Below are 13,172 nucleotides of genomic sequence, written 5' to 3' on the forward strand. Positions count from 1 at the left end.
GAGGAATGCCTTGTGTGCTATCAAATGTCACAACATAACTGGGTGATTATAAATATGCTCTACAGGTATCTCCGAAGGTGTTTGTTGGGTTGGCATAGATCGAGATTAGGATTTGTCACTCCGAGTATCGGAGAGGTATCTCTGGGCCCTCTCGGTAATGCACATCCTAATAAGCCTTGCAAGCAATGTGACTAATGAGTTAGTTGCGGGATGATGCATTATGGAACGAGTAAAGAGACTTTCCGGTAACGAGATTGAACTATGTATGAAGATACCCACGATCAAATCTCGGGCAAGTAACATACCGATGACAAAGGGAATAACGTATGTTGTCATTACGGTACGGCCGATAAAGATCTTTGTAGAATATGTGGGAACCAATATGAGCATCCAGGTTCCGTTGTTGATTATTGACTGGAGAGGTGTCTCGGTCATGTCTACATAGTTCTCGAACCCATAGGGTCCGCACGCTTAACGTTCGATGACGATTTTGTATTATATGAGTTATGTGATTTGGTGTCCGAATGTTTTTCGGAGTCCCGGATGAGATCACGGACATGGTGAGGAGTCACAAAATGGTCGAGAGGTAAAGATTCATATATAGGACGATAGTATTCGGACACCGGAAGTGTTCCGGGGGTACCGGGTACGTATCGGGTCACCGGAAGGGGTTCCGGGCACCCCCCCCCCCCCGGCAAAGATATGGGCCTTACTGGGCCAAGGGCGGGACAGACCAGCCCCTTGTGGGTTGGTGCGCCCCCATATGGGCCGATCTAAGTGGAGAAAGGAAAAGGAGAGGAGGAAAGGAAATAGAGGGAATAGGATTCCCCCTTCATTTTCCTCTCCTCTGTTTCCTTGCCCCCTCCGGAGATAAGGAAAGGGGGAGGCCGAATTGGAGGAGGCCCCCAAGTAGGATTCCTCCTACTTGGTGCGCCCCAAGGCTGCTCCCCTCCCACTCCCACCTATATATACATGGGGAGGGGGCGCCTAGAAGACACACCAACAATTGTTAGCCATGTGCAACGCCCCCCTCCACAGTTTACACCTCCGGTCATATTCACGTAGTTCTTAGGCAAAGCCCTGCGCGGATTACTTCACCATCACCGTCACCACGCCGTCGTGCTGACGGAACTCTCCCTCGACACTTTGTTGGATAAAGAGTTCGAGGGACGTCATTGAGCTGAACGTGTGCAGAACTCAGAGGTGTGGTATGTTCGGTGCTTGATCAGTTGGAACAAGAAGAAGTTCGACTTCATCAACCACGTTAACAAACGCTTCCGCTTTCGGTCTATGAGGGTACGTGGACACACTATCCCCCTCTCGCTGCTATGCATCTCCTAGATAGATCTTGCGTGAGCGTAAGAATTTTTTTGAAATTGCATGCTACATTTCCCAACAGTGGTATCAGAGCCAGGTCTATGCGTAGATGATATGCACGAGTAGAACACAAAGAGTTGTGGGCGGTGATAGTCATACTGCTTACCACCAACGTCTTATTTTGATTCGGCGGTATTTTTGGATGAAGCGGCCCAGACCAACCTTACAAGACCACGTTCATGAGACCGGTTCCACCAATAGACATGCAACTAGTTTTGCATAAAGGTGGCTCGCGGGTGTCTGTTTCTCCAACTTTAGTTGAATCGAATTTGATTATGACCGGTCCTTGTTGAAGGTTAAAACAGCAAACTTGATGAAACACCGTTGTGGTTTTGATGCGTAGGTAAGAATGGTTCTTACTAGAAGCCCGTAGCAGCCACGTAAAACTTGCAACAACAAAGTAGAGGACGTCTAACTTGTTTTTGCAGGGCATGTTGTGATGTGATAAGGTCAAGAAATGATGTGATATACGAGCTGATCATGTTTTGTAAAAGTTATCGGCAACCGGCAGGAGCCTTATGGTTGTCGCTTTATTGTATGAAATGCAAACGCTATGTAATTGCTTTACTTTATCACTATGCGTTAGCGATAGTTGTAGAAGCAATAGTTGGCGAGACGACAACGACGCTATGATGGAGATCAAGGTATCAAGCCGGTGACGATGGAAATCATGGCGATGCTTCGGAGATGGAGATCAAAGGCACAAGATGATGATGGCCATATCATGTCACATATTTTGATTGCATTTGATGTTTATCTCTTATGCATCTTATTTTGCTTAGTATATGGCGGTAGCATTATAAGATGATCCCTCACTAAAATTTCAAGGTATAAGTGTTCTCCCTGAGTATGCACCATTGCGACAGATCGTCGTGCCGAGACACCACGTGATGATCGGGTGTGATAAGCTCTACGATCACATACAACGGGTGCAAGATAGTTTTGCACATGCGGAATACTCGGGTTAAACTTGACGAGCCTAGCATGTACACACATGGCCTCGGAACACTGGGGACCGAAAGGTCGAACGTGAATTATATAGTAGATATGTTCAACATAGAGATGTTCACCATTGAAAACTACTCCATCTCACGTGATGATCATACATGGTTTAGTTGATATGGATCACGTGATCATTTGGATGACTCGAGGATTGTCTATCTAAGTGGGAGTTCTTAAGTAATATGATTAATTGAACTTAATTTATCATGAACTTAGTCCTGGTAGTATTTGCATATCTATGTTGTAGATCAATAGCTCGCGTATAGCTCCCCTGTTTTATTTTTGATATGTTCCTAGAGAAAACTAAGTTGAAAGATGATAGTAGCAATGATGCGGACTAGGTCCGTGATCTGAGGATTATCCTCATTGCTGCACAGAAGAATTATGTCCTTGATGCACCGCTAAGTGACAAATCTATTGCAGGAGCAGAAGCAGACGTTATGAATGTTTGACAAGCTCGGTATGATGACTACTTGATAGTTTAATGCCCCATGCTTAACGGTGATACGTCTCCAACGTATCTATAATTTTTTATTGTTCCATGCTATATTATATTCTGTTTTGGACATTATTGGGCTTTATTATACACTTTTATATTATTTTTGGGACTAACCTATTAACCGGCGGCCCAGCCCAGAATTGCTGTTTTTTGCCTATTTCAGAGTTTCGCAGAAAAAGAATATCAAACGGAGTCCAAACGGAATGAAACCTTCGGGAACGTGATTTTCGGAACGAACGTGATCCAGAGGACTTGGACCCTACGTCAAGACATCAACCAGGAAGGCACGAGGTAGGGGGCGCGCCTACCCCCCAGGGCGCGCCCTCCACCCTCGTGGGCCCCACGTTGCTCCACCGACGTACTTCTTCCTCCTATATATACCTACGTACCCCCAAACTACCAGATACGGAGCCAAAAACCTAATTCCACCGCCGCAACCTTCAGTACCCGTGAGATCCCATTTTGGGGCCTTTTCCGGAGCTCCGTCGGAGGGGGTATCGATCACGGAGGGCTTCTACATCAACAGCATGGCCTCTCCGATGATGTGTGAGTAGTTTACCTCAGACCTTCGGGTCCATAGTTATTAGCTAGATGGCTTCTTCTCTCTTTTTGGATCTCAATACAATGTTCTCCCCCTCTCTTGTGGAGATCTATTCGATGTAATCTTCTTTTGCGGTGTGTTTATTGAGACCGATGAATTGTGGGTTTATGATCAAGTTTATCTATGAACAATATTTGAATCTTCTCTGAATTCTTTTATGTATGATTGGCTATATTTGCAAGTCTCTTCGAATTATCAGTTTGGTTTGGCATACTAGATTGATCTTTCTTGCAATGGGAGAAGTGCTTAGCTTTGGGTTCAATTTTGCGGTGTCCTTTCCCAGTGACAGTAGGGGCAGCAAGGCACGTATTGTATTGTTGCCATCGAGGATAACAAGACGGGGTTTATACCATATTGCATGAGTTTATCCCTCTACATCATATCATCTTACTTAAAGCGTTACTTTGTTCTTATGAACTTAATACTCTAGATGCATGCTGGATAGCCGTCGATGTGTGGAGTAATAGTAGTAGATGCAGGCAGGAGTCGGTCTACTTGTCTCGGACGTGATGCCTATATACATGATCATACCTAGATATTCTCATAACTATGCTCAATTCTGTCAATTGCTCAACAGTAATTTGTTCACCCACCGTAATACTTATGCTCATGAGAGAAGCCACTAGTGAAACCTATGGCCCCCGGGTCTATTTTTGATCATATTAATCTTCCAACACTTAGCTATTTTTATTGCCTTTTATTTTACTTTGCATGTTTATCATAAAAATGCCAAAAATATTATCTTATCATATCTATCAGATCTCACTCTCGTAAGTGACGGTGAAGGGATTGACAACCCCTTTATTGCGTTGGTTTCGAGGATTTATTTGTTTGTGTAGGTGCGAGGGACTTGTGCGTGGCCTCCTACTGGATTGATACCTTGGTTCTCAAAAACTGAGGGAAATACTTACGCTACTTTGCTGCATCACCCTTTCCTCTTCAAGGGAAAACCAACGCAGTGCTCAAGAGGTAGCAAGAAGGATTTCTGGCGCCGTTGCCGGGGAGTCTACGCAAAAGTCAACATACCAAGTACCCATCACAAACCCTTATCTCCCGCATTACATTATTTGCCATTTGCCTCTAGTTTTCCTCTTCCCCACTTCACCCTTGCCGTTTTATTCGCCCTCTCTTTTCCGTTCGCCTCTTTTTCGCTTGCTTGTCGTTATGGCTAGTCCTCTATCAACTCCGTTGTCTCCTGAGTTTGAAGTTTTTCACTTCAAACAAAAACAAGGGCAAAACTTAAAAGATTCTTGGTTTAGAATGATGGAGTCTTACCGTAATTGTACCTTTGAAGTGAACCTTAGATTTTTGCTTCGCAATTTTTATGTTGGACTAAATATGTCTCATAGACAACTCTTGGATTGCATTGCCAAAGTCAATTTTATTGAAATTGATCCCAGTATTGCGCATGAAGTTATAGAAGGTATAGTGGGAACACTACCTCAACAAAAGGGGCCTCATCATACCCAGGAAGAAACACAAGTTTTTGAGAAAATTTGCGAAGTAACGAAAATTTTACAAAAAGCTCTTGAACCCCTTAAGGGTGTTAGTGGAAATCTTCACCGCATGAACATGTTGATTACTCTTTGCAATAAGCGGTTGGATTCTTTAGATCTGAAAATATCGGAATATGAGGGGAAGCTTAAAGAACCTCCCGGATTCGAGCATAACTCCGCTAAGAAATTAAAAACCCAAGATGGCAATACCTAGATCTATCCTTGCATTTATGCCTAGCTAGGGGCGTTAAACGATAGCGCTTGTTGGGAGGCAACCCAATTTTATTTTTAGTTTTTTTGCTTTTTGCTTCTGTTTAGGAATAAATATTTGATCTAGCCTCTGGTTAGATGTGTTTTTATGTTTTAATTAGTGTTTGTGCCAAGTTAAACCTATAGGATCTTCTTGGATGATAGTTATTTGATCTTGCTGAAAATTCCAGAAACTTTCTGTTCATGAAAATAATTGTTAAAAATCACCATAACGTGATAAAATATTGATTCCAATTGCTGCTGATCAATAAACAAATTGTCTAGGTCGTCCTATTTTGGCTGAATTTTTTGAGTTCCAGAAGTTTGCGTTAGTTGCAGATTACTACAGACTGTTCTGTTTTTGACAGATTCTGTTTTTCGTGTGTTGTTTGGTTATTTTGATGAATCTATGGCTAGTAAAATAGTTTATAACCCATAGAGAAGTTGGTATACAGTAGGTTTAACACCAATATAAATAAAGAATGAGTTCATTACAGTACCTTGAAGTGGTGTTTTGTTTTCTTTCGCTAACGGAGCTCACGAGATTTTCTGTTAAGTTTTGTGTTGTGAAGTTTTCAAGTTTTGGGTAAAAGATTTGATGGATTATGGAACAAGGAGTGGCAAGAGCCTAAGCTTGGGGATTCCCATGGCACCCCAAGATAATCTAAGGACACCTAAAAGCCAAAGCTTGGGGATGCCCCGGAAGGCATCCCCTCTTTTGTCTACTTCCATCGGTAACTTACTTGGAGCTATATTTTTATTCACCACATGATATGTGTTTTGCTTGGAGCGTCTTGTATGATTTGAGTCTTTGCTTTTTAGTTTACCAAATTCATCTTTGCTGTACACACCTTTTGATGAGAGACATACATGATTCGGAATTTATTAGAATACTCTATATGCTTCACTTATATCTTTTGAGCTATATAGTTTTTGCTCTAGTACTTCACTTATATCTTTTAGAGCACGGCGGTGGTTTTGTTTTATAGAAACTATTATTCTCTCATGCTTCACTTATATTATTTTGAGAGTCTTAAACAGCATGGTAATTTGCTTAAATTGGTGAATTGATCCTAATATGTTAGGTATGCAAGACTAGTAATTTTTTTTCTTATGAGTGTGTTGAATACTAAGAGAAGTTTCATGCTTGATGATTGTTTTGAGATATGGAGGTAGTGATATTAAAGTTGTGCTAGTTGAGTAGTTGTGAATTTGAGAAATACTTGTGTTGAAGTTTGCAAGTCCCGTAGCATGCACGTATGGTAAACGTTATGTAACAAATTTGAAACATAAGGTGTTCTTTGATTGTCCTCCTTATGAGTGGCGGTCGGGGACGAGCGATGGTCTTTTCCTACCAATCTATCTCCCTAGGAGCATGCGCGCAGTGCTTGGTTTTTTATGACTTGTAGATTTTTGCAATAAGTATGTGAGTTCTTTATGACTAATGTTGAGTCCATGGATTATACGCACTCTTACCTTTCCATCATTGCTAGCCTCTTCGGTACCGTGCATTGCCCTTTATCACATTGAGAGTTGGTGCAAACTTCGCTGGTGCATCCAAACCCCGTGATATGATACGCTCTTTCACACATAAACCTCCTTATATCCTCCTCAAAACAGCCACCATACCTACCTATTATGGCATTTCCATAGCCATTCTGAGATATATTGCCATGCAACTTTCCACCGTTCCGTTTATCATGACACGTTCATCATTGTCATATTGCTTTGCATGATCATGTAGTTGACATCATATTTGTGGCAAAGCCACCATTCATAATTCTTTCATACATGTCACTCTTGATTCATTGCATATCCCGGTACACCGCCGGAGGCATTCATATAGAGTCATACTTTGTTCTAGTATCCAGTTGTAATCATTGAGTTGTAAATAAATAGAAGTGTGATGATCATCATTTTTTAGAACATTGTCCCAAGTGAGGAAAGGATGATGGAGACTATGATTCCCCCACAAGTCGGGATGAGACTCCGGACTAAATAAAAAAAGAGAAAGGCCATAAAAAAAGAAGAAGGCCCAAAAAATGAGAGAAAAAGAGAGAAGGGACAATGTTACTATCCTTTTACCACACTTGTGCTTCAAAGTAGCACCATGATCTTCATGATAGAGAGTCTCTTGTTTTGTCACTTTCATATGCTAGTGGGAATTTTTCATTATAGAACTTGGCTTGTATATTCCAACAATGGGCATCCTCAAATGCCCTAGGTCTTCGTGAGCAAGCAAGTTGGATGCACACCCACTTAGTTTCTTTTTGTTGAGCTTTCATACATTTATAGCTCTAGTGCATCCGTTGCATGGCAATCCCTACTCCTTGCATTAACATCAATCAATGGGCATCTCCATAGCTCATTGATTAGCCGCGTTAATGTGAGACTTTCTCCTTTTTGTCTTCTCCACATAACCTCCATCATTATATTCTATTCCACCCATAGTGCTATATCCATGGCTCACGCTCATGTATTGCGAGAAAGTTGAAAAAGTTTGAGATTACTAAAGTATGAAACAATTGCTTGGCTTGTCATCGGGGTTGTGCATGATGAGAGCATTCCTGTGTGATGAAAATGGAGCATGACTAAACTATATGATTTTGTAGGGATGAACTTTCTTTGGCCATGTTATTTTGAGAGGACATAATTGCTTAGTTAGTATGCTTGAAGTATTATTATTTTTATGTCAATATTGAACTATTATCTTGAATCTTTTAAATCTGAATATTCATACCACAATTAAGAAGAATTACATTGAAATTATGCTAAGTAGCATTCCACATCAAAAATTCTGTTTTTATCATTTACCTACTCGAGGACGAGCAGGAATTAAGATTGGGGATGCTTGATACGTCTCCAACGTATCTATAATTTTTGATTGTTCCATGCTATATTATATTATGTTTTGGACATTATTGGGCTTTATTATACACTTTTATATTATTTTTGGGACTAACCTATTAACCGGAGGCCCAGCCCAGAATTGCTGTTTTTTGCCTATTTCAGAGTTTCGCAGAAAAAGAATATCAAACGGAGTCCAAACGGAATGAAACCTTCGGGAACGTGATTTTCGGAACGAACGTGATCCAGAGGACTTGGACCCTACATCAAGACATCAACCAGGAAGGCACGAGGTAGGGGGCGCGCCTACCCCCCAGGGCGCGCCCTCCACCCTCGTGGGCCCCACGTTGCTCCACCGACGTACTTCTTCCTCCTATATATACCTACGTACCCCCAAACTACTAGATACGGAGCCAAAAACCTAATTCCACCGCCGCAACCTTCTGTACCCGTGAGATCCCATTTTGGGGCCTTTTCCGGAGCTCCGTCGGAGGGGGCATCGATCACGGAGGGCTTCTACATCAACAGCATGGCCTCTCCGATGATGTGTGAGTAGTTTACCTCAGACCTTCGGGTCCATAGTTATTAGCTAGATGGCTTCTTCTCTCTTTTTGGATCTCAATACAATGTTCTCCCCCTCTCTTGTGGAGATCTATTCGATGTAATCTTCTTTTGCGGTGTGTTTGTTGAGACCGATGAATTGTGGGTTTATGATCAAGTTTATCTATGAACAATATTTGAATCTTCTCTGAATTCTTTTATGTATGATTGGTTATATTTGCAAGTCTCTTCGAATTATCAGTTTGGTTTGGCCTACTAGATTGATCTTTCTTGCAATGGGAGAAGTGCTTAGCTTTGGGTTCAATTTTGCGGTGTCCTTTCCCAGTGACAGTAGGGCCAGCAAGGCACGTATTGTATTGTTGCCATCGAGGATAATAAGATGGGGCTTATATCATATTGCATGAGTTTATCCCTCTACATCATGTCATCTTACTTAAAGCGTTACTCTGTTCTTATGAACTTAATACTCTAGATGCATGCTGGATAGCGGTCGATGTGTGGAGTAATAGTAGTAGATGCAGGCAGGAGTCGGTCTACTTGTCTCGGACAGAATTCTCTAGTCACGATCACCAAGTTACTAGAACTTCGTGATGAACTATAATAGGCAAGGGATAATGAAAATGATTCCCAAGCTCTTCGCGAAGCTGAAATCGGCGAAGGTAGAAATCAAGAAATAGCATCAAGTGTAGATGGTTAACAAGACCACTAGTTTCAAGAAAAAGGGCAAGGGAAAGAAAGGGAACTTCAAGAAGAATGGCAAGCAAGTTGCCACTCCCGTGAAGAAGCCCAAAGCTAGACCCAAACCTGAAACTGAGTGTTTCTACTGCAAAGGAAATGGTCACTGGAAGCGGAACTGCCCCAAAAACTTGGCGGATAAGAAGGATGGCAGAGTGAACAAAGGTATATTTGATATATAGATATTGTGTACCTTACTAATGTTCGTAGTAGCCCCTGGGTATTTGATACTAGTTCAGTTGCTAAGATTAGTAACTCGAAACATGAGTTACAAAATGAACAGAGACTAGTTAAGGGCGAAGTGACCATGTGTGTTGGAAGTGATTCCAAGGTTGATAAGATCGCCATCACACAGTCCCTCTACCTTCGGTATTAGTGTTGAGCCTAAATAAATGTTATTTGGTGTTTGCGTTGAGCATGAATATGATTGAATCATGTTTATTGCAATATGGTTATTCATTTAAGTCACAGAATAATTGTTGTTCTATTTACATGAATAAAACCTTCTATGGTCATACACCCAATGTAAATGGTTTATTGAATCTCGATCGTAGTGATACCATTATTGATAATATTGATTCCAAAAGATGGAAAGTTGATAATGATAGTGCAACATATTTGTGCCACTGCCGTTTAGGTCATATTGGTGTAAAGCGCATGAAGAAACTCCATGTAGATGGATTTTTGGAATCACTTGATTATGAATCATTTGATGCTTGCGAACCATGCCTCATGGGCAAGATGACTAAGACTCTGTTCTCTGGAACAATGGAGCACACCACTGACTTATTGGAAATAATACATACAGATGTATGTGGTCCGATGAGTCTTGAGGCTCGCAGCGGGTATCGTTGTTTTCTAACCTTCACAGATGATTTGAGCAGATATGGGTATATCTACTTAATGAAACACAAGTCTGAAACATTTGAAAAGTTCAAAGAATTTTAGAGTGAAGTGGAGAATCATCGTAACAAGAAAATAAAGTTTCTACGATCTGATCGCGGAGGCGAATATTTGAGTTACGAGTTTGGCCTTCATTTAAAACAATGTGGAATAGTTTCAGAACTCACGCCACCTGGAACACCACAGCATAATGGTGTGTCCGAACATCGTAACCGCACTTTATTAGATATGGTGCGATCTATGATGTCTCTTACCGATTTACCGCTATCGTTTTGGGGTTATACATTAGAGACAGCTACATTCACGTTAAATAGGGCACCAACTAAATCCGTTGAGACGACACCTTATGTACTGTGGTTTGGCAAGAAACCTAAGCTGACGTTTCTTAAAGTTTGGGGTTGCGATGCTTATGTGAAAAGGCTTCCGCCTGATAAGCTCAAACCCAAATCGGAGAAGTGTGTCTTCCTAGGATACCCAAAAGAAACTGTTGGGTACACCTTCTATCACAGATCCGAAGGCAGGATCATCGTTGCTAAGAATGGATCCTTTCTAGAGAAGTAGTTTCTCTCGAAAGAAGTGAGTGGGAGGAAAGTAGAACTTGATGAGGTAATTGTACCTTCTCTCGAATTGGAAAGTAGCTCATCACAGAAAACTGTTTCCCGTGATGCCTGCACCAACTAGTGAGGAAGCTAATGGTAATAATCATGAAACTTCGGATCATGTTACTACCGAACCTCATAGGTCAACCAGAGCATGTTCCGCACCAGAGTGGTACAGTAATCCTGTTCTGGAAGTCATGTTACTAGACCATGACGAACCTACGAACTATGAGGAAGCGATGATGAGCCCAGATTCCGCAAAATGGCTTGAGGCCATGAAATCTGAGATAGGATCCATGTATGAGAACAAAGTATGGACTTTGGTTGACTTGCCCGATGATCGGCAAGCCATTGAGAATAAATGGAATTTCAAGAGGAAGACGGACGCTGATGGTAGTGTTACTATCTACAAAGCTCGAATTGTCGCAAAAAGGTTTTTCGACAAGTTCAAGGTGTTGACTACAATGAGATTTTCTCACTCGTATCGATGCTTAAGTCTGTCCGAATCATGTTTCCAATTGCCGCATTTTATGAAATCTGGCAAATGGATGTCAAAACTGCATTCCTTAATGGATTTATTAAAGAAGAGTTGTATATGATGCAACCAGAAGGTTTTGTCGATCCTAAAGGTGCTAACAAAGTGTGCATGCTCCAGCGATCCATCTATGGACTGGTGCAAGCATCTCGGAGTTGGAATATACGCTTTGATGAGTTGATCAAAGCATATAGTTTTATACAGACTTGCAGTGAAGCCTGTATTTACAAGAAAGTGAGTGGGAGCACTAGAGCCTTTCTGATAAGTATATGTGAATGACATATTGTTGATCGGAAATGATGTAGAATTTTCTTGAAAGCATAAAGGAGTGTTTGAAAGGAGTTTTTCAAAGAAAGACCTCAGTGAAGCTGCTTACATATTGGGCATCAAGATCTATAGAGATAGATCAAGACGCTTAATAAGATTTTTCAATGAGTACATACCTCGACAAGATTTTGAAGTAGTTCAAAATGGAACAGTCAAAGAAGGAGTTCTTGCCTGTATTGCAAGGTATAAAGTTGAGTAAGACCCAAAACCCGACCACGACAGAAGATATAAAGAGAATGAAAGTCATTCCCTCTGCCTCAGCCATAGGTTCTATAAAGTATGCCATGTTGTATACCAGACCTATTGTGTACCTTGACATGAGTTTGGCAAGGGGATACAATAGTGATCCAGGAGTAGATCGCTGGACAACGGTCAAAATTATCCTTATGTACCTAAAGAGTACTAAGGAAATGTTTCTCAGTTATGCAAGTGACAAAGAGTTCGTCGTAAAGGGTTACTCGATGCAAGCTTTGACACTGATCCAGATGAATCCGAGTCTCAATCTGGATACCTATTGAAAGTGGGAGCAATTAGCTAGAGTAGCTCCATACAGAGCATTGTAGGCATAGAAATTTGCAAAAGACACACAGATCTGAATGTGGCAGACCCGTTGACTAAACCTCTCTCACAAGCAAAACATGATCACACCTTAGTACTCTTTGGTTGTTAATCACATGGCGATGTGAACTAGATTACTGACTCTAGTAAACCCTTTGGGTTTGGTCACATGGCGATGCGAACTATGGGTTTTAATCACATGGTGATGTGAACTATTGGTGTTAAATCACATGGCGATGTGATCTAGATTATTGACTCTAGTGCAAGTGGAAGACTGAAGGAAATACGCCCTAGAGGCAATAATAAGGTTGTTATTTTATATTTCCTTATATCATGATAAATATTTATTATTCATGCTAGAATTGTATTAACCGGAAACTTCATACATGTGTGGATACATAGACAAAACACCATGTCCCTAGTAAGCCTCTACTAGACTAGCTCGTTAATCAAAGATGGTTAAGTTTCCTAACCATAAACATGTGTTGTCATTTGATGAACGGGATCACATCATTAGGAGAATGATGTGATGAACAAGACCCATCCGTTAGCTTAGCATAATGATCGTTCAGTTTTATTGCTATAGCTTTCTTCATGTCATATACATATTCCTTTGACTATGAGATTATGCAACTCCCGGATACCAGAGGAATGCCTTGTGTGTTATCAAATGTCACAACGTAACTGGGTGATTATAAAGATGCTCTATAGGTATCTCCGAAGGTGTTTGTTGGGTTGGCATAGATCGAGATTAGGATTTGTCACTCCGAGTATCGGAGAGGTATCTCTGGGCCCTCTCGGTAATGCACATCATAATAAGCCTTGCAAGCAATGTGATTAATGAGTTAGTTGCGGGATGATGCATTACGGAACGAGTAAAGAT

Source organism: Aegilops tauschii, chromosome 5 (assembly GCF_002575655.3).
Source record: "Aegilops tauschii subsp. strangulata cultivar AL8/78 chromosome 5, Aet v6.0, whole genome shotgun sequence".
Classification (NCBI taxonomy): domain Eukaryota; kingdom Viridiplantae; phylum Streptophyta; class Magnoliopsida; order Poales; family Poaceae; genus Aegilops; species Aegilops tauschii.